The sequence below is a fragment of the Mesoplodon mirus genome (genome assembly GCF_964341445.2).
Source record: "Mesoplodon mirus genome assembly, chromosome: 15".
NCBI classification, from domain to species: Eukaryota; Metazoa; Chordata; class Mammalia; order Artiodactyla; family Ziphiidae; genus Mesoplodon; species Mesoplodon mirus.
This window is the reverse complement of record NC_138991.1, coordinates 66,693,049-66,714,205: the sequence shown is the minus strand read 5'-3', so window position 1 is coordinate 66,714,205 and position 21,157 is coordinate 66,693,049. Positions and strand designations below refer to the sequence as shown.

Genomic DNA, 21,157 nt, shown 5'->3' with positions numbered 1-21,157 from the left:
AATAGAAAACTATGTTGACCCCAAGGTCTAGTTTGGCCTCAAGCAGTCACACCACATGTGCTCAGACCTTCTGGGAGGTTCCCCTTTTTCAGTTTCAGGACTTTGACTTTGCTCAGTTATTTGTGAACACGTGGGACTCACTTTTAAATTTTTTTTGATTATAATAATTTTTTCCCTGGGTTTTATGGGGACACACTTGGTGTGTATTAGAGGTTGTTAAAAGAATGAAATGATACAGCCCTCCTAGAGCATGAAGCTTAGCGCCTAGACTCCTAATTGCTTCACCAACAGCAACTGCTGCTCTTATCCCCCACCCCCACCCCCGCCCCCAATGCTGCCGGCGCTCCGCTAAGGAGTCAGATGCCCAGCTCTGGCCGGCAGGGCCGCTCAGGAGCCACCGTGCAGGAAGGTCAAGGGTTGGGATCCAGCGCGCTGGCTCCCCAGATCCCGGGTCAAGGGACCTGAAGTGCCCACAAGGTCTTTCTCCCACTCTCCCTCCGGATGGTGCAGGGTGACAGCGGCTTCTCCCGCCAGACTCACCCTCCACCGCAGGGTGGATCAGAGGAGCCCCGAAGGTGCCAGCAGAGGCCACCTCCTGCCTTCAGGCAGGCACAGGCCCAACCGTACAGCTGAGGTATCAGCTACAGCCATCCGGTCCCCCCTCACCCTTCCCTGCTCCGCGGCGCTGCGGGGCTCGACCCCATGGACCACATTTCCCAGGGTCCGTTGCACGCCGGCTTCCTGTAGGTGCAGCCAATGGGAAGCGGGGAGAGAGGGGGGCCGGGGGTGGGGAGGGGAGAAGCGGGTGGGGCTCCTTCCCGCCCCCGTGCTCTGAGTGGTGTCTCCAGAGCGGGCTGTGGCTCCTCCGTAGTTCCAGCTCCTGAGAGCACCATCTCTTCTTCTGTCCCTCCAGCCCTAGGGAAGCAGCGATTTCTTGCCGCTTCTAATTTAGGTTGCTTCGCTGCTCCTATTAGGGTTTCAGTTACTCCTTCCTTACATTAATTCACGATTAATCACTTGGCCTGGGCTCTATTTTCCGGTTGGGACCCTGGCCGCTGCAGCTACCCAGGTAGACATCTTGCAGACAGCGGCCCCGGGCCACCCCTGGAGTCTGGGGATGCTACCCTAGAAGAAAGGGGTGTGTGGGATCGTCTAGCTGGGCATGTCCCCTTGGCCTTACCAACTCCTAACCCTGTAGGGAGGAACGTGGCCCAGAAGAGCCAGGGTTGGGGCTCTCACCAGGGTCAAAGGACAGCACTGCTCTGGGCACCCTGAGTTACCCGCTTCCCTCTGGGCCCAGTCCCTACTCCTTGGACCGTCGGGGGCTCATCCCCTCTTCCAAGGGATGCCAAGTTCAGGTCAGTTCAAACTAATGTCCAGTCTTCACCCATCTTACAATGTAATGGGCAAGGTCTTTCTCTAAAGAAGAAAAAGCTCTAAATTCAGTCCCTGCGGGGTATCCTCTTTGGAAGTTTACCTCGCTTCAGAGGGGAATCTTTGCCCGCCCTGAGCAGGTCCCCTGCGTTGGTGCTCAAAAGGCACAGGCTTCCCCATAAGCCCCTATCCCCACACCTGCAGGTACAGTGCCTGCCACCCCCTTCCTGTTCTAGACCTCTTGGAGGCCCTCAGCTCCCAGCGGGCCCCTCCCGTCCCAGGCTCTTTGCTGCTCCACTGTCATCCAGGATACATGCCGGCAGATGTTTCTGGCAAGCCGCAGGGCTGCGGTTAACCTGAAGGGGCCAGGAGTGGGTGAATGCACCGCTTGGCATGGGGGGTCCGTCCCCCAGCCTCCCCTGGGCCACCTGGGCTCTCTGGTGAGTGAGCCACATGTATATTTATAGTGGCAGTGACTGTGGTGGGTGCACTTCAGCCTCTGAATTAAATTTCTCTCCAGCTGCTCGTAAGGTCAGGAGCTAAATCTGCAGCGCGAGCTACAAGACCCTGATGCAGCAGGCGAGGGACGCGCTGAGCTGGGTCTAGAGCTGAGAGGCCCCTTCGTTACAGATAAGGAAACAGAGGCCCACAGACAGGCGGGGGCTTGGCTCAAGCCTTCTGACGGCAAGGGCCTTTCTTTTTCATATTCTTTTCCATTATGTTTTATTACAGGATATTGAATATAGCACCCTGTGCTGTACAGTAGGACCTTGTTGTTTATCTATTCTGTATATAATAGTTTGCATCTACTAACCCCAAACTCCCACTCCATCCCTCCCCAACCCCCGGCAACCACCAGTCTGTTCTCTATTGTCTGTGAGTCTGTTTCTGTTTCTTAGATAAGTTCATTTGTGTCATATTTTAGATTCCACATATAAGTGATATCATATGGCATTTGTCTTTCTCTTTCTGACTTACTTCATTTAGTATGAGAATCTCTAGGTCCATCCATGTAGCTGCAAATGGCATTATTTCATTCTTTTTTATGGCTGAGTAATATTCCATTGTATATATGTACCACATCTTCTTTATCCATTCATCTGTCGATGGTCGTTTAGATTGTTTCCTTGTCTTGGCTATTGTAAATAGTGCTGCTATGAACATAGGGGTGCATGTATCTTTTCGAATTAGAGTTTTCTCTGGATATATGCCCAGGAGTGGGATTGCTGGATCATATGGCAACTCTATTTTTAGGTTTTTGAGGAATCTTCATACTGTTCTCCATACCGTTCTTCATACTGTTCTCTGCACTAATTTACATTCCTGCCAACAGTGAAGGAGGATTCCCTTTTCTCCACATCCTCTCCAGCATTTGTTATTTTATTTTTTTTATGATCAAGATATTTACTGAGGAAGATATCTCAAAAGGTTTATGAGAATATGAAGGAGTACTTAAAATTTTAATAACCATAAAAATACGAATTAAAACAAAAATGAGAAATCACTATATGTCTTAGAATGGTAAACCTTAATAAGCTGAAAAAATACTTTTTTATTGAGGAGAAGTGGGAATACTGACACTAGCATGGATTGCAGGTGGGAGTATAGGCTGGTCATCTGGAGAGCCATCTAGTACCATTTTCTAAGATAGCCTGTGACTCAGCATTTTGGGTTTTAAGTATACAGCATTTGTTATTTGTACACATTTTAATGATGGCCATTTTGACTGTAAGGTGATATCTCATTGCAGTTTTGATTTGCATTTCTCTAATAATTAGTGATGTTGAGCATTTTTTCATGTGCCTGTTGGCCATCTGTATGTCTTCTTTGGAGAAACGTCTATTTAGGTCTTCTGCCCATTTTTTGAATGGGTTGTTTGTTTTTTGTTGTTGTTGAGTTGTATGAGCTGTTTGTATATTTTGGAAATTAAGCCCTTGTCAGTCGCATCATTTGCAAATAATTTCTCCCAGTCCATACGTTGTCTTTTTGTTTTGCTTATGGTTTCCTTTGCAAAAGCTTGTAAGTTTGATTAGGTCCCATGTGTTTATTTTTGCTTTTATTTCTATTGCCTTGGGAAGACTGACCTAAGAAAACATTGGTATGATTAATGTCAGAGAATGTTTTACCTGTGTTCTCTTCTAGGCGTTTTATGGTGTCTTGTCTTACATTTAAGTCTTTAAGCCATTTTGAGTTTCTTTTTGTGCATGGTGTGAGGGTGTGTTCTAACTTCATAGACTTGCACGCGGCTGTCCAGCTTTCCCAGCACCGCTCGCGGAAGAGACTCCACGGGTCTGTCTGTGAACCCAGGCAGGTCTGGCCTCGTGGCTTCCTCTGGGCACACGTGGACTCTGCCAGCTGCACCCACGCCTGAGAGTGGGGGGTGGCTCATCGGGGTGTGGGTCCCCAGGGATCTCATGGGCCACCCTTCTGGGTACTGCTGGGCTTCTGGGTGCTCAAGGGGACGAGCTGGGCCTCCAGCTGCTGTCACAGGGGGAGTTGCTCTCTGGAGCTCACACCTGAGATGGCACCTGTGGCTCGTGCTCTCGGCTGAAAGGCGAAGGCCTCCCTGCTCCTGGGAGGTGTCACTGGGAGCTGCTCTGAGGAGGCCAGATACTACCTTGGGAGGTGCTATGACAGGAAAATTTTGCCAAGTCCCATTTTAAAAGTGAAGCAGAATGAGCCTGTGTGGGTGTGTGTGATGTTTGTGTGTGTGTGTGCCCGTGTACATGGGTGTGATGTGTGCATGTGTACAAGAGACTTCTGTTTGGCATGTGTAAATATACACTTGTGTGCTAATATATACGCGTGTGGATATGTGTATAGGAATGTGTGTTTATATGTCTTTCATGTGTACATGTTAGCAAATATGTGTGCATATGTGTTGTGGCTGGGCCTGCTTATAAGAGCACACATGTGGACTTCCCTGGTGGCGCAGTGGTTAAGAATCCACCTGCCAATGCAGGGGACACGTGTTCGAGCCCTGGTCCAGGAAGATCCCCCATGCCGGGGAGCAATGAAGCCCGTGTGCTACAGCTACTGAGCCTGCGCTCTAGAGCCTGCAGGCCACAACTATTGAGCCCACGAGCCACAACTACTGAAGCCCACGCACCTAGAGCCTGTGCTCCTCAACAAGACAAGACACCACAATGAGAAGCCCACACACCATGACGAAGAGTAGCCCCCGCTCGCCACAACTAGAGAAAGCCTGCGCACAGCAACGAAGACCCAACGGAGCTAAAAATAAATGAAAAAAAAAGAGCACACGTGTGTTTGTGTGTGTACATCTGTGTGTGTCGTGTGTGTGTTTGTGCATATGAGGGGTGGGTGTGTGTATGTGTGAAGAACAACCGGTGACATGGCATGCTTTCGCCTCCTGGTTGTGTCCCCTCCCAGGGGAGGAGGCCAGTGACGAGCCATCTGTGTTGGCCAGTCTTCCCTCCTGTCACCATCTTTGGCCCCAACTTTTTTCTGCTAAAGGCTTCGTCTGGAGACTTCTACCTTTTTAGTGATGCCTGGAGATGATTTGTCCTTCCCATTAATGATGGTGTGCATGTTCCTCTGGGAAAATTTGGAAAGTACAGAAGAGCACAAAGGTAAAAATGTCCCTGTAGTCCCAGCACCCAGAATCCTGGCTGTGGCTTCACGTAACTTTCCTCTCTGGGCTAGAGCTGGGACTTGGGGGGACAGAAGAGGAGAGAAACATGGGCACCATTGTCACCCCTTGATCCCTGACCCCATACTAGTCAAGTGTTTGGAAACTGAAGCCTCCTAGATTGTCTTCTTTTGTTGTTGTTGAGGTCTTCATGGCTCACACAGTTCCTGAGGTGACTGGTTTGGCCAGAGCATGAAGACAGACACTCTGACCTGGGTTTAGATCAGGGCTTCACTGACCTCTGTCTTGGTTGCGTCAGTCACTTAAGTCTCAGTTTCCTCATCTCTAAAATGGGGTAAAAATAACTACCTTGGAGGGTCAGTCACTTAAGTCTCAGTTTCCTCATCTCTAAAATGGGGTAAAAATAACTACCTTGGAGGGTAAGTTGCTAGGGTTAGAAATCTCCTTCCCACCCCACCCCATGCTTCTGGTGGCTTCCGTGGCAGTGGCTACATCTCTGCTGTGGTTCCAGCTCCTGCCAGGTGGCCTGAACTGTGGGCTCTGGTAACCCCAGCTTCTCCCTTCCTGTCCTGACCCTAGTGGTGGCATCAGTGACTTCCCGCTGTTACTAAACTCTCTGGTCACCCTGACATGCCGTTTGGCTCCTCAGAAAGTCCAAGCTGCAAAACAAACCTCCTATATTAAATTCTCTTGGTTGAAAGACCTTGTGTGGTTTTTGTGGTTTTTGTGCTGGGACCCAACAGATAGAGACACGACATGCAGGGCAGTGTCTGGAGCATAGAGGACGCTCACCATGTGGCACTCAGGTCTGTGGCTGTGCCCCTGTTGGCTGGTGACAACCTTACCAGCTAACCCATTCTCCACTTGAAGAGGTCAGGAGCCCTGCCTTTTCCCTGCTCTTGATCAAAGCCCTAACTAGGCATGTTTCACTTTTTCAATAGATGGTCCAGTGGTAAGGGGATGGACTCTGGAGTAAGGCAGCCCTGGGTTTGAATCTCAGATTCACCATTACTAGCTGGGTGGCCATGAGCAGATCTCTTCAACTCAGTTGCATATCTGAAGCCAGGGGATAAGACTAGTAATTCATACAGAAGGTGTCGGCACAGTGCTTGATGGAGAGGAAGCTACCATGTTTGTTAGGTATTATGATCAGTATCACCACCACAGTCCCTTCTTTCAAGAGCTTGGGATCTTTTCACTTGGATTTGGGTCAATGGCCATAAAAATGGCTCATCCCTGCTCCTCCTCCACGTCTCTTGGTATGAAGAGCTCAAAGGTTGCTGGGAAAGGGTGGGCAGATTTGCCTAGGGGCCGAGAATCGTTGTGGGAAGAAAAAGATAAAGACCCGGAACCTTTCCTTTTGATGTCGGCCTCAAAGTATCTTGAGTGGTTTGGGGTGGTCACTAAAAGGATGGGGACCTCACCATGATGGAGGCTGTGCCTGGTGGGGTCTTGAGCACAGAGCCAAGGCCTAGACGGTCACAGAGGGAGGGCCGGCTTGGCACACATGCAGCTGAGGGCAGATGCACATAAGGGAAGAGCTGCAACCCTGCACACTAATCTGCTTCTCCTGGAGACACTTAGCAGCCGTTCTTGGAATTCACCCTGCCCCTTCTCTCCTCCTCCCTGGCTCGCATGTTTGCTTCTACCTGCAATGCCTTTCTATTTCTTGTCCATCCAGCAAACTTCACACCCTTCAAGATCCAGCTGAGCCATCACCTGCGGGGGCCTTGGTGACAGCCCGGGGCAGAATGAAAGACACCATTCTCTATGCTCAGGGCTTGCACACTTTCCTGTTCTTTGCTTAGCACACTCTCTTGTGTGTCCTCCTAGTAGCTTCTGTGCCCTTTACCGTGGTACTTAGCCCATTGCTCTCTGTGCCTGCATCCTAGTTTGTCCATGCTTCTGTTACGACACCAATCACACGCCCACAGTAATAGTAACAGCAATAATGACGGTAACTGTTGGGCGCCTTACGTAGTGCCAGGCACCGTGCCAAGCGCCTCGCCGGCAGAACCTCACTGAACCCTCCCCCCCTCCCTCTGAGGTCCGCATCTCACAGATGGGGAGATAGACCCCTGTTCAAGCCCACCTGGCTACCTGGTTCTGGCGTCTGTGCTCTTAACAGCCATGGTTTTGCTTGTGACCACCCCCCCACCAAGGGAAAGAGCCAGGCTTATCCCCACCTTCGTGTACCCATGAGCTGGCAGGGTGCCTGGCACCAAGTGGGCAGCTAACGAACGCCAGAAGATATAAAATCACATTCCATCGTGCTGATGTACCAAGATGCATTAAACCGGTTCCCCTTTGCCGCGGTGACTGCTTCCGGACATCTCTCCTCGGTCTGCCTTGTTTTCTTTGGGTCGGATCCTGGGAGCGGGAAGTCTGGGCCCGAGGATGTGGCGCTTCCTCGCGCCGCCACGTCATCCTCCCCGTCCTGCCGCCGCCAGCGCGGGGCTGGCGAGGTTCTGGGCGGCCCGCAGGCCCTTCTCACCTGGACTGGGCTATAGCGCCGTGCCCGCCGCGGGCCTCCGACCCTGACCTTGGCCCGCGAGGCCGCTTCTAGCTGCGCCCCCTCCCTCCCGGCTGCGCGGGCAGCGGGATCCCGCCTCGGGGAGGGGACCAGACTCCCGGCATCCCCGTCCGACCGCTCCTCCGGCTCCGGCCTCCTTATTTGGAAGCTCGCGAGGTGGGGAGAGAGGAGGGTGGAGGGAGGCAGCTCCGGGAGAAAAATGTAGGGCGCAGGGGGGCGGGGAGACGGGGCAGGGGTGGCCCTGAGGGTGGTGGTGGGGCGTGGATAAGCCTTCAGTCCCTCTTCCCATCGCTTCGGGGCTGGGGCGCAGCAGCTCCCGGGTGTCTGCGGACCTTCCCTCCGCATCCTCGGCTTACAGAGGGAGAGGCAAACTCTGCCCTAGCCTGGGGTTGGAGCTCTTCCGGCCTGAGCAGCGAGGGCTGGGTGGGGTGGGGGTGAGGAGGGCTGGCAGGGGGATGCTGGGCCCCTCACCCTCCCAGCTGGACCCCCTCCTGCCTTCTCTCTTCCCCTTTCATCTCCTTCCACATCTTCTGGCATTTCCGCTCCACCTGAAAATAGAAGGCCAGAGGCACCTCCTGGGCCGCAGCCGCCCAGGTGAGACCAGAGACATGTAGGTAAGCACAGAGACACCCAGTTTAACCCACATGCCTAGTTAAGGGTGTCCTAACCAGCTGAGACCAATCTAATTGCCTGTATGTTTTAGGGTTGCCAGATAAAATCCAGGATGCCCAGTTAAGTCTGAATTTCAGATGGACAATGCATAATATCTTTAGTACAGATTTACCCCATGCAGTATTTAATATAAGTATGCCCCCAATATTGCATGGGACACACTTATACACTCAAAAATTATTCATTGTTCACCTGAAATTCAAATTGAACTAGGCATCTAGTTTTTGATTGAACTAGGTTTTTATTTGCTGAATCTGGCAACCCTAGTGTATTTCCCTTTTCCTGAATTTTAACCCTCAGAATTTTGCCCCCTTCCCCCCACCCCAAACAGCCTCTTTTTTCACCTCAGTGGAGGGTGGGCTTCTCCTAGACCCAGGTGCTTTCTAGTTTTCCTCCTCCCCTGGTTTTTATTTACTTTAGCAAAGTCACACTGGGTCTCAATTTCAAAGTCTTTGATGTTATTACCAGAGACTGGGGTTGAGGCAGCCTAAGCTTTAGGAGGGTTTCTTCAGGACACTGGGAGGAAATTAAACCTCGGAAAATATGCTTGACATTTTTTTTTTCCTTCTATAAAGAACGTCTGAGGGTCGGGCTCCTTTATGGTCACGGGAGCATGAACAGTGGAGTTGAGGCCAAACCCCTTATTTCTCAAGCCTCCACCAGCTGCAGCCCCAGCCAATGAGTGATTTATCTCCAGCTGCACTGGCGGCTTTCTCAGGGTTTCCATCCTCAGCTGAAGTCACTCAGGGAGGCCCCGAACTTGCAGGCTCACAGGGATCTGAGAAATCGGCTAGACCGGGGCTTCCCAAACAGTTCTGTGCACACGAATTCCCTAGGGGGGCTTTCACCAGACCCAGCACCCAGGCTCGTTAACTCAGGATCTCTGGAGGTGGACCCATACATCATGATTTAGAAAAAACTCCAGAGAATTCTACTTTGAGACCCAGTGAACCGGAGCAGTGCTTCTCTGGCTGGCGGGAGCTGATGCGTAAATACCCCAGCTCCTTTTCTCTCAGTTGGGATGACTCTGAGGCACATGTCCCTCTGCTGTTGGTCACCTCCTTCCTGGGTGGCCCAGTTGCCCACAGCAGTAGCTGGCTCTGTAAAATGCCCTTTACTGGCTTCTTCACTTCCAGGTGCTTTTGGTTGCCACCAACAGAAACCAGGTTTGGGCTCTGGCTTCGGTTTTTCTTTAGTTCTCTGATCTGCCCTCTTTTGTAGGTCAACTGCATTCTCGGCTGGCTTCCCTTATTTTCCGAGCCTGCACCCTCTAGATTGCCTCTGCATTCCCGAATTTCTATCTTCAAGATAACTGGATCACCTCTGCACTGCTCCCCACAGCATTCCCTGGGGATTCTTTTGCTAAATGACTTCAGTGTGGGTTATTTGTACCAGCCGCTACACAATGGGGCTGGGACTTACTGAAATTGGCTTTTACCCCAGGGTGGGGTCAGACACACAATCTGCCATGCGGCTGCCATGCGGTTGGGGGGCGGGGGCTGGGGGAAGGGGACGTTTAGGAGCAATCACAAGGCTGAAAGAAGGGTGACATGCAAAGGAAGGGGGGGTGTGATGGCAGGGCAGAGGGTTTGTAGGGGCCCCAAGCCTCCTAAGTTGATTGTCAGACAAGGTCTACAGCTCTGAGGCTCTCAAACTGTTGTATCAGCTCCTGGAAAAGTTAGTCTTTCCACTGTGGGAGGAGTTGTCTGTTGGCTTGGCTGTGTCTACGGGAGGGTCCTCCAGAACAGATCCTGGGACAAGGACTCGTGTGCCTGTGATTTATTAAGGAAATTCTCCCAGGAGGAACTTCGAGGGGAGTGAAGGAAGCAGGTCAGGATAGGGGGAAGGCCAAGCCAGGGGTGATCTCAGGCAAAGTCCCAAGGGAGGGAGGTGTCAGCCTGGTCCTTAGGAGCTCTGGAGGGTGAGGGCTACTCAGGATGATCTTGATTCAAAGCAAGAGGGCCGGACTTCTGTTCCCATTTAGTCCTTCACCAAGAATGACAGGTGTGGGGCAAGTGTGGCAGCAGAAGGTAAAGTTCTAGGTGCTTCAGGCTCACTGTCTCCAAGCAAGGGAGCTCCAGTAGCCTGAGGGTAGCCCTCCAAAGATGAGCCCCAAGTGCACTCTTGGGAAAGCAAAAGCACTTTTGAGCTGGCCGGGGTCAGGGACACACAGTGCTAAAAGGAGACCTGAGGGGATGGGTGGAGCCCTGGCATTGCCCACTCCAGGCCGAGGTGGCCCAGTCAGCTGGGTCCACACATCAGCTCTCACGCATAAACCAGGGTCTCAAGCTCTGACCCGTAGGCCCAGCTCTCAGGTGCATTTTGTTTAGTCCACACTGAACTGACCTGCCAGTGCCTTAAAGCTCCCCGATTAGTTGCCACCATTTAAATCTCAGGCGATTTTTACACGAAAAATCCAGACCTCTAGGTCAGATTTGTTAACGGAGGCCCACACTTCACGTGCCACAATTGGTGGATGGCACAGAGTCTGCCCATCCTGAGCAATTTTACCTGGTGGCCCTGATGCCACAGCCCCCACTGCTCTCTATTATGCCCCAAACACATGCACTATAATTTTTCTTAATAGGAGAGTGAAGAGGAAAGATATTGTACTCACATCTCTAAAGTGGAGGAAAATACACGGCCCAAGGATGGTTAATGTGGACACAAGATGTGTCTGCGTCTGAAGACTACAGCCCAAGATGCCATTAGGAAGCCCCCGTCATGGTGTCTGCTGGGCCCACCAGGCATGTGAGTTTACCCCTCCTGCCATGAGCTTTGTGCTCCCACCAGACTCTTCCTTTTCCACCAAGATCCAGCTGCTCGGCTGCCCCTCCCCCTGAGCTCACTGTGTTAAAAGCAGCTGTTTTTCCCCTTCCAGTGCTCCAAGTGCTGATTTCATTTCTTTCCCGACAGAAGTTTGGAGCCAGGAGGGAAATGGTTTGGCAGGAAATCAACAAGCAATGGGAGGAAGAAGACAGCGTGGGGAAAGCAGATGCCGGGCAGAGGTCTGGGCTGAGGGGTCTGAGCGGGGAGACTGGGCCAGGCTCGGAAGACCCCCAGGGGCAGGAAGCCCCCGGAGTCCAGGTGGGGCGGTGGCCTCTGTGGAATTTGCTTGGTGTCCTCAGAGTTGCTCTCAACAACTTCAGCTGGGGTGGATCCCCGAGAGTTCTTTTTCCCCATAACTTTTTCTCTCTGGTGTAGCTGGACAGAGGGTAAGACAAGCCACGGGGAGAAGGAGGGGGACCCCGGGGGCCCACGGCAGATGGGGGACGTTTGAGCACGTGTGTGGTACGTCAACAGTGCTGGGTGGGCGAGGAGACTTGAGGGGTGATGAGATGTACAGGATGACCAGAGACTAGAAAGCTGTAGTCTTTGTAGGCAGTCGAGGCTCAGGACCAGTGGCCCCTGGGAAGCCCAGTCCCCCTCCCCAGGGCCTCACATAGTCCCCTCACCGCCACCCCAGCCGACCCCTACTTCTTCTTCCCGAAGTCGCCCTCCCCTCCCAACCCAGCTAAGCCAACATCTTTGACTGAGCTCTGGAAAAATTCCTTTCCCCTTAACCATGCCATAAAAGGGCTGAAAATTTCCAAAAGGAACACTTAAACGTAGAGGGGAAACCTGGGCGCAGAGAAGCAGATGAGGTTACAGAGTGCAGACCTCTGAGTCCAACTTGACCACATCTGGTGGGAGGGCGGCATGGTGAGCCTGGTGCAGGAGCTGCCTGTTCCTTGGAATTCCTTGACTCAGCCCAGCCTGTGTGGAGGCCAGTGGACACAGGCCAACGGCTGGACGGAAATGTGGCTGGTGGGGGAGGCGGGCGCTGTTTCCAGCCTGGCGGGCCTCAGTGTTTCTCAGAGGCTGCTGGGCCCAGGTCCTCGGCTGGGAAGGGGCTCTCCGCACCCCACCTCATCCCGGGCTGAGCCAGGCCCCTTTCTCAGCAGCACCTCCACCTCCTTGAGTCTTGTCCCGGCCCTGTCTCCTTTCATGAGGAAGGCCCCAATTTCCTTCTCAGTTCTTCTCCTGGAGGTTACTGGCTCTCGGCTCAGGACAGCCCACCGCCCCTCTCCACACACACCCAACCTCTCTCTGCCTGTCCAGTTTGACAAAAGCACGTTCATTGGGTTCCAGGCTGGCTCCACCCTGGAGCTGCCATGGTGCACCGGGCCCTCCAGTGGGTCTGCACAGACTCCCTGAGGCTCCCCAGTTCCAAGCCTGCATCACTTTTGGGGTCCCCTTGGAGTTTGGTTTCTTTGCTTTTTTTTTTTAAAGTCTGACAATTTTTAAAAAAAATATATTTTTTTATTTGGCTGCACTGGATCTTAGTTGTGGTACAGGGGATCTTCGTGCCATGTGTGGGCTCTTAGTTCTGGCATGCAGGATCTAGTTCCCTGACTGGGAATCGAACCTGGGCCCCCTGCACTGGGAGCATGGGGTCTTAACCACTGGACCACCAGCGAAGACCTGGAGTTTGGTTTCCGACTTGAAGGATTGAACTCATTCAAGAGGAGGACATGGCTGATCTACCGAAGTGTAAAGGCTTTAAAAATATGTTATTTTTCAAAATAGGTAATACATCTGCATATTAATATAATCACACATGAAACATAAGTGGCTTTCATCCTTCTATCCCTTACCTGTCTCCAGAGGAAACCACTACCTGTGCATCTTCCAGAGATAGTCCATTCAAACATATATATATATATGTATATTTTATGCAAGGTATATATACATGTATAATATATACATGTATATATTATATGCAAGGCATGAGCACGTGCATGCACACACACACACACACACACACAGAGTCAACCCTCCATATCTGCAGGTTCCACGTCTATGGATTCAACCAATCATGAATCAAAAATATTCCAAAAAGAAAATTCCAGAAAGTTCCAAAAAGCAAAACTTGAATTTGCTGTGTGGGCCAACATTATAAGTAATCTAGAGATGATTTAAAGTATACGGGAGGCCAACATTATAAGTAATCTAGACATGATTTAAAGTATACAGGAGGATGTGGGTGGGTCATATGCAAATACTACACCCTTTTATATAAGGGACTTGAGCATCTGCAGATTTTGGTGTACCCTGGAGGTGGAGAGTGGGGCCTGGACCCAATCCCGCTGTGGATACCGAGGAGCAGTGACTGTATATAAATTCATTTAGTATATTTTGGAGATAGGTTGATATGTGCATAGAAAGTGCTTCTTCATTTAAAAAATGGCTGCTTGGTATCCCTCGTAGGATTGTACATTTGTTTAACCAATTCTTTATTGCCAGGCACTTGGGTTGCTCCCAATCTCGCTGTCTCACTAAGCCGTAGTGAGCGTCTTTATCTTCTTAACTAGACTGCTTGGCATGAGTGCTTGTGTGTCTGTGGGATGAATCCTGGCAGTGGTATCGCTTGGCCAAAAGATATGTGCATTTTTAATTTTTATAAATATTGTCAAAACGCCCTCTAGAGCGACTGTACTGATTTTTTAACTCCCGTCAACATATTTGAGAGCATCTATTTCTCTACATCCTCACCAACCCAGAATGCTGTCAAATTTTTTGATGTTTGCCAGTCCAGGAGCTAAAAGTAATTGGTATGTAATAGTCACATAATCCTTGCTTCTTTATACAAGTATGGTTAAGCATCTTCTCATATATTTAAAAGAGCTTTAGATCCATTTTTATGAGCTCTGCTCTATCCTTTGCCATCTGTTTTTATTGGGTTGTTGGTCTTTTTCTTATCGATGTCTAGAAGTGCTTTATATATTAAGGGAATTGACCTTTGCTAACCCCCATGTTGTAAATACTCTTTGTATTTTGTTGTTTGTCTTTGGACATTTGAATTAAAATTGTTTTAATGTAATTAAATTTATTACTTTAAAAAATGCCTTCCAGGTTTTGTGTTATACTAAGATAAATCCCACTCTGAGATTATTTTTAAAAATTATTCCATTTTTCCTAACGCTTATAGGGTTTCAGTTTTAATGTTTAAATTTCTGATCCATCTGGAATTTATTTTTTTATTTATTGAAGTGTAGTTATACAATATTATGTTAGTGTCAGGTGTACAACATAGTGATTTGACAATCAGATACATTATGAAATGATCACAATAATAATTCTATTAACCATCTGTCACCATACAAAATTAGTATTATTTACTATATTCTCTTAGCTGTATATTACATCCCTGTGAATTATTTTATAACTGGAAGTTTGTGCCTCTTAATCCCCTTCAGCTATTTCACTCAACCTCTGATCCCCTCCCCTCTGGGGACCACTGGTTTGTTCTCTGTATCTATGAGTCTATTTCTGTTTTGTTTGTTTATTAGATTCCACATATAATTAAAATTCTGTGTACAGTATTTGTCCTTCTCTGTGTGACTTATTTCACTTAGTATAATACCCTCTAGGTCTGTCCATGTTGCTGCAAGTGGCAAAATTTCATTCTTTTTAATGGCCGGGTAATATTCCATTGTGTGTGTGTGTGTGTGTGTGTGTGTGTATAAACCATATCTTCTTCACCCATTCATATATTGATGGGCACTTAGGTTTCTTCCTTATTTTGGTTATTGTAAATAATGCTGCAATGAACATAGGGGTGCATATATCAAATATTTCAAATCAAATAATATTTCAAATTAGTATTTTGTTTTCTTTAAGTAAATAGTCAGCAGTGGAATTGCTGGATCATAGGGTAATTCTATTTTTGACTTTTTGAGGAACCTCCATATGTTTTCTAAAGTGGCTACACCAACGATGCACGAGGGTTCCCTTTTCTCCACGTCGTCACCAGCATTTGTTATTTGTGGTCTTTTTGATGCTTGCCGTTCTGACAGGTGCGAGGTGACATCTCACTGCGGTTTTGATTTGCATTTCTCTGATGATTAGTGATGTTGAGCATCTTTTCATGTGTCTCTTTTGGGGTGAGGGGTAAGCTGGGGATACAGCTTTATTTTTCCTAGACGTCCGCCCAGTTGTCCCAATGAATCAGGATCTTGTGAAGGATCCCTCTTTTCTCCATGGATATAAATTATGGAACTGCTTTCTTTGGCACGTATTTAGCGGGGAGGCTGAGGGGAGGTGGGTGGCGGGTGCTGCCTGAGTCTCAGCCCCATTTTCCTGAGTAGCTCTCCTCAGGATCCAAACTTGCAAATTCCACTCAGGGAGGCAGAAACCCTGCAGTTCGTGAGGCTTCTCTCCTCTCCTTGGAGGGTGGCTTCTCAGCCCCACCTTCCCTGCCCTCCCCACAGGGTCACCGAGTGCTCCTTCCACGTGCCCCTGCGCTTCCCTCCCTCCGCAGCCACAGCGGCTGGAGGGACCCCAGGGATGCGGTCTCCTCCATTGCTCGGTACATCCGGTGCTGGCCAGGCCCGGTCCCACGGAGCCCGTCTGAGCCCAGCTCTGGGGGCTACCGCGTCCACGTCTACTCTGTGCTCATCCTCTGCTCTGAGGCTTGAGACGCTTCACCTCGCTTCATCTTCAGAGCGTACTTCTTGGTGGATCCTCACCTGCCCGGTTTATGCATGAAGGTGATGAGGCTTGGAGAGACTGAGCCACTTCAGGATCTGAACCTGAATCTGAATACCTAGGGTGTTGTCATCAGAAATCTGCCCACCCCGGGCCTCACAGTTGCTCCAGACAGCCCTGAGAGCCTGGGGTCAAGCTCAAGACCTGTCCCCAGCACCCCCAGTTCTCCACACCGCATTAGAGCTCAGGATTCCCCACCGCAGGCGCTGCCCAGCCAGCCAGGACTCCCTGGGGGCCCACTGCACCAGCAAAACACTCTCTTCAGATGCCCACCAGGGCCAACTCACTGCTGGGCAACCGTGGACAGTAATGAGTTTTATTTCTCATTATCTCCAGTTTTACCGTAAATGCAGCGTGGTGGCCAGTCCACACTCTGGATATGTGGTGAACCGACCAGCACCTGCAGGTGGAGGGAGGGGCGTCACCGGGTCCAATGGACCCAAGTCACCAGCCATCCCCCTGCCCCTCCTGCAGCCACAGTGCCGGGAGCTCCCATGATCACACTCACTCTTTAAAGGCCACCTGGGTAATTTTCTTTTTCTAAATCTGAGCTTATTCAAAGAAAAATGACTTGGGCTTGGCCTGTGAAAAAGGTCAGGTCGTTACACTGTTGGAAATGTCTACATGCTTGAAAAGAACTGGGAGGTTTCTGAATGTGCAGCTTCCTCAGCCCCTTTACCATGAGGTGTTTCACCTGTTTTGTGGAGTCAGAGTGTTTTTAAAAGGGCACACGGAAGCAGGAGCATTTTAACTGGTTATGTTACTTGCAGAGGGAATAGGTCAGCTGGCCACCACAGTCCAGGGGAGGGATTCGTTTTTGACTAAAATATGAAAAGTTCCAGCATTCATTCTGAAATCTGCCAACACTCATTTTTTTCCTTTCATAGGCAATCGTTTAAAAGTATTTTTATTTTATGTTAATTTTCCCCTGACTTTTCATTTGAAAAATTTTAAACCACAGAAAACTGCAAGAATAACAACTGTTAAATTCACCAACAATCAACATTTTGCCACATTTGCTTTATCTCTCTATAGAAATATAGACATTGGCCTCCCCCCAAATCAGTAATATTTCCTCCCTCCCTCTCTCTCTCCCTCCCTTCCTGCCTCCTTCCTTCCTTTCTTTCTGCTGGACTATTTGAGACTAAGTTACAGATGTCCTGACATTTTGCTCAGATATGTCTGCATATCTATTCTAAGATGGGGAACATTCTCCTTCATAAGCACAAAACCATTATCACACCCAGTGAATTTTATATGGATACACATCCGGTCTCTCTCTATGGCCTCTATGCAGATTTTGCCAGTTATCCTAATCCTGGCCTCTCCCTTTTGATCTGGGACCCAACCAAGGCCCATTGCCACCCCCGCTGTTGGGTCTCCTCAACCTCCTCTCATCTGGAACCTTCTCCCACCTGCCTTGTCTTTCGAGACACTGATATTTTATTTTATTTTATTTTTTCACTTCTTTATTTTTATTTTTTTTATTAGTTTCTGCTTTATAACAAAGTGAATCAGTCATACATATACATCTGTTCCCACATCCCTTCCCTCATGCATCTCCCTCCCTCCCATCCTCCCCATCCCACCCCTCCAGGCGGTCACAAAGCACCGAGCTGATCTCCCTGTGCTCTGCGGCTGCTTCCCACTATCTATCTACCTTATGTTTGGTAGTGTATATATGTCCATGCCTCTCTTTCGCTTTGTCACAGCTTACCCTTCCCCCTCCCCATATCCTCAAGTCCATTCTCAAGTAGGTCTGGAGACACTGATATTTTAAAGTGTTCAGGTTGTTCGTTTGGCAGAATTCTCCCCAATTTGGATTTGATGGATTGCTCCTTATGAAGAGATTCAGGTTAAAATTTTTTATTTTGGCAGGATCGATCTTCATTTTTATTTTACTTTGGAATAGCTGATGTACTCACATGAAATAAAATCCAGAAGATATAGAAGAATCCATACTCAACAATCTCCCTCCTTCCCCTGATCCTTCCTGGAGGCAAACCACGTTCCAGATTTCTGTGTCTTCTCAGAGATAACACAGGGCAATGTCTGATGATGGCTCCCACACCTCTACCTGGGCAGTTCAGTGGATGTCTGTCTGTCTGTCTGCTGTGTTACTCATTTGCCTAGAAACCTCGGAAGGCCCTCTAAGATGCTTACATGGCCCACAGGAGCTGGTGCCCTGGCCCTGCCCCTCTCTGCTCACCTCGCTCCACTCTCTTGCCTGGAGGGGCCCTGTCACAATGGCCTCCCTTCCAAGTGAGACAGGCTGGGACCTGGGACCCTCTACCTGAGTGCTTGCATCCGGACAAATGTCCCCTCCAGTAACAGATACAAAGAACCTGTAAGGAACAAAACTGTAAGGGACTATAAGTTTCTTAAACTATATAAGAAACTGTAAGGGACCGCACATGTGCAGTCTGGGCAATTATGAGCAGTAAGATACAAAAAGGCCACAAAGCAACTGCCACTTCTGAGGTGCCGGGAGCAAAGGCAGGGTCCTGGGTATGCCGCCTGCACACAGCACCAAGCGGTGGGGGGGGGCACCTAAGCCACGCCTCCGGCCTGACCCACCAAGCCGCCCACACCCTCACCCCATGTAAGGAACCAGCCCCCCGTCCTCGGGGACGAGCAAGGGCAACTGTTACTTGTTTCTCTCCCTTGTGGTGCAGCACGAGTCCCAGTAAAGCCTGCCTGAACTTCTGGTCTGGCCTCTTACCAATTTCTAGCCGAGTCGGTCACACAAGGAGACTCCCCTGCCTGCCACAGGCCCTGGGACGTGCTGTTCCCCCTCAGGGACACTGCTGGTCCTCTTCACCTACCTGCTTCTCATCACCCTGCATGGCCCGTCCACCAGCCCTTCCTCCAGGCAGCCATCCCCAGTCCCGGGCAGGGTTACGTGCCAGTAAGGGCCCCTCGGGACACCCTGTTCTGTCTTTGCTCCAGGAGGGAGGAACCAGCTGTAACTCCAGGCACCAGGAGCAGCACCTGCTGTAACAGGCTTTCAGGAGACGTCTGTGTGGAGTGGCTGTGCTGTGAGTCCTTCACGTCATGGCAGGAGGCATCTGAGCCAGGGCTGGGGGCCAAGTGGAGGGACCCCCAGGGCTGGGTGCTTGAGAAGTTTCTCTGTGATGCTTCAGCAGCAACAGGCCCTACCCAGGGCCCTGATAAAGAAGCCATGTGTCCCAGTGGTGGGCAGTGGTCAGCAATGGGACCAGCGGAGGTGGGCCCGCGGGTCACCGGCCCCTGCTCCGCGGGGCCTGAGGCTTGGCATTGGCCTTGGACCTGGCATTGGATCAGGAACCAGGGACCCCACCGAACAGGGAGGTAGACCTGGGGTCCTGGGGTCAATAGAGGCCGGGGGCTTGGGCTCGGCTGAGTGTTCTGGAGGATTATTAGACCGATACAAAGGCTCAGGAGGTGTCACGTGGGGTCTCAGCTCCGCACGGCTGGGAGCCATGGCAGAGAACGTGTGCCGGCCTCTCACAGAAGGGCAAGGTGACGCCCAGCCAGGTAATGAAAGTCTCCCTCCAGCGCCTGGAGCCCACTGAGGCCACAGGAGGCATAGGATGTGACCTCTGACCCCAAGTGTCCCTAGGAAAGGTTAAAGGAGGAGCTGAACTACCTCTGCAGATAAAGAGGGTTCACACGTTCAGCCTGAGGCCAGAGAGGAGGTGAAGTTTACCAACAGCACCCCAACTCTCCCCGCCCACTTCTCATTTGATGAGGAGCAGGATGGAAGCTGGCAAACCTCGGGCACACGACTCCTTGGGGAAGTAGGTTCATAGAGAAAAGAAAATCCCAACGGGGTAATAGTGCACGGAGGTGGTTTTTTTTGTTTTGCTTTTTCAGGTTTTTCTGTGACTTTCAATTTTTTCCTACAATGATGCCAGCTATTTTATAGTTTTACAATAAAAACCACAAGCCCTTTTCAAAGATTCTGTACACACTCCCTGAGAGTACTGGTTCTAACCCTTGATCGCACATTGGAATCTCTTAGGGAGCTTTAAAAATACTGATGCCAGGTCCCCCCCGCCCCCAAGTGATTCAGATGTAACTATTTGGGGCTGTGGCCTGCCCAGGTGGTTATAATGTACAGACAAGTTGAGAGCCACTGCCCTGAAAGGAGTATACACTGGAGAGGTCAAATGAAGCACATATTTATCAAGCGTCCATATCCAGGGAGTCCATGTTCAGTTGTGTGAGCTGTGCACTGAGTAACTCCAGGGGTACCATATACATAGCCTATAGTGTGAATGGAGCCTCCCCGGAGTTATGCAAGGTGGCAGCCTTGCAGATATGGCTGTGTAATGTATATATTCATAGATACATAATTCAAACACTGACTGCATTTATTAACTACAACCCTCCAGGGGGAGGGCAAAGTGACTTCCACTAAAATGTACAGAGCATTTTCTAGAAGACTTAGTTTGTGTCATCTGGGGCTTTAAAATCTGAAGGCCAGGATACCAGTAAAAAATCAAGAACCAAGGGGATCACATCAGTCTAGGACCATGGGTGGCCCTGCACTCAGAAGACTCAAAGGACAGGCCCGAAAGGGCTGGGACCGTGCAGAAGCACAAGCGCAGGTGGGAAGTTGCCAGCAGACAGTCCGTCAAGGTGTGGCCGGTGGGAGCACTGCTGGGGCGAGGGGAAGTGGTCACGTGAGGGTCTTCAGCCTTTGCCGTGAAGCTTTTTTGTCTCCGCCCGTTGGGATGACCACGATTCTTGGCCACTTCCTCACACTCAGAGATGAGATCTAATTCCCTGCTCTTAAGTTTGGGCTGGGCTTTGACTTCTTTGGGTAAATAGAACACAGTGCGAGTGATGATATGCAAGTACCAAGGCTGCAGAGACCTGTAGCTTCTGCCTTTGCTTCCTGAATTGTTCCTTCTTGGAACCTAATCACCATTCTGTGAGGAAGCTCATGCAGCTGATTGGAGAGACACAAACCACACACACACACACACACACACAAACAGAGGGATGGAGGCTTCTGGTCAGCAGCTCCCCTGAGCTCCCAGCCAGACCACCTGGTCAATCCACAGAATCATGAGAAATAATACATTTTTATTGTTTTGAGTCACCACATTTTGGTTTTGTTGTGACACAGACTGGGTGGTGGACGCAGGGCCGTTTCTGCTCTGCAGGTGGGAGTGGGCCAGCCTCTGGAGGGATACAGGGTTTGACTGGCTCTGGGGCCTTGGAGGGATAGAGATAAGGGCAGATAAAAAGCGAGGTTTTTATATTTTATTTATTTTTATTATGTACTTATTTGGCTGCACTGCATGGCATATGGGATCTTAGTTCCCCGACCGGGGATCGAACCCATGCTCCCTGCGGTGGGAGCATGGAATCTTAACCACTGGACCACCAGGGAAGTTCCCCCCCAAAAAAGGCAAGGTTTCTAAAAATATATTTATATTTATCAA

General features: G+C 50.1%; 1 long non-coding RNA gene across 4 annotated transcripts; it reads left to right on the top strand.

Moving 5' to 3' along the window:
- The first annotated feature begins 7,101 nt into the window (after nt 1–7,101).
- Nucleotides 7,102–14,520, top strand: LOC309816591. 4 transcript variants are annotated; one of them, XR_014296040.1, is made up of 4 exons: nt 7,102–7,676; nt 10,780–10,943; nt 11,109–13,121; nt 13,167–14,520. It is a non-coding gene; the product is annotated as an uncharacterized lncRNA (long non-coding RNA). The 4 variants fall into 4 exon arrangements; XR_014296042.1 differs by adding an exon at nt 8,079–8,134 and having other exon boundaries at nt 11,109–14,520; XR_014296041.1 differs by having other exon boundaries at nt 11,109–14,520.
- The last annotated feature ends 6,637 nt before the right edge of the window (nt 14,521–21,157 follow it).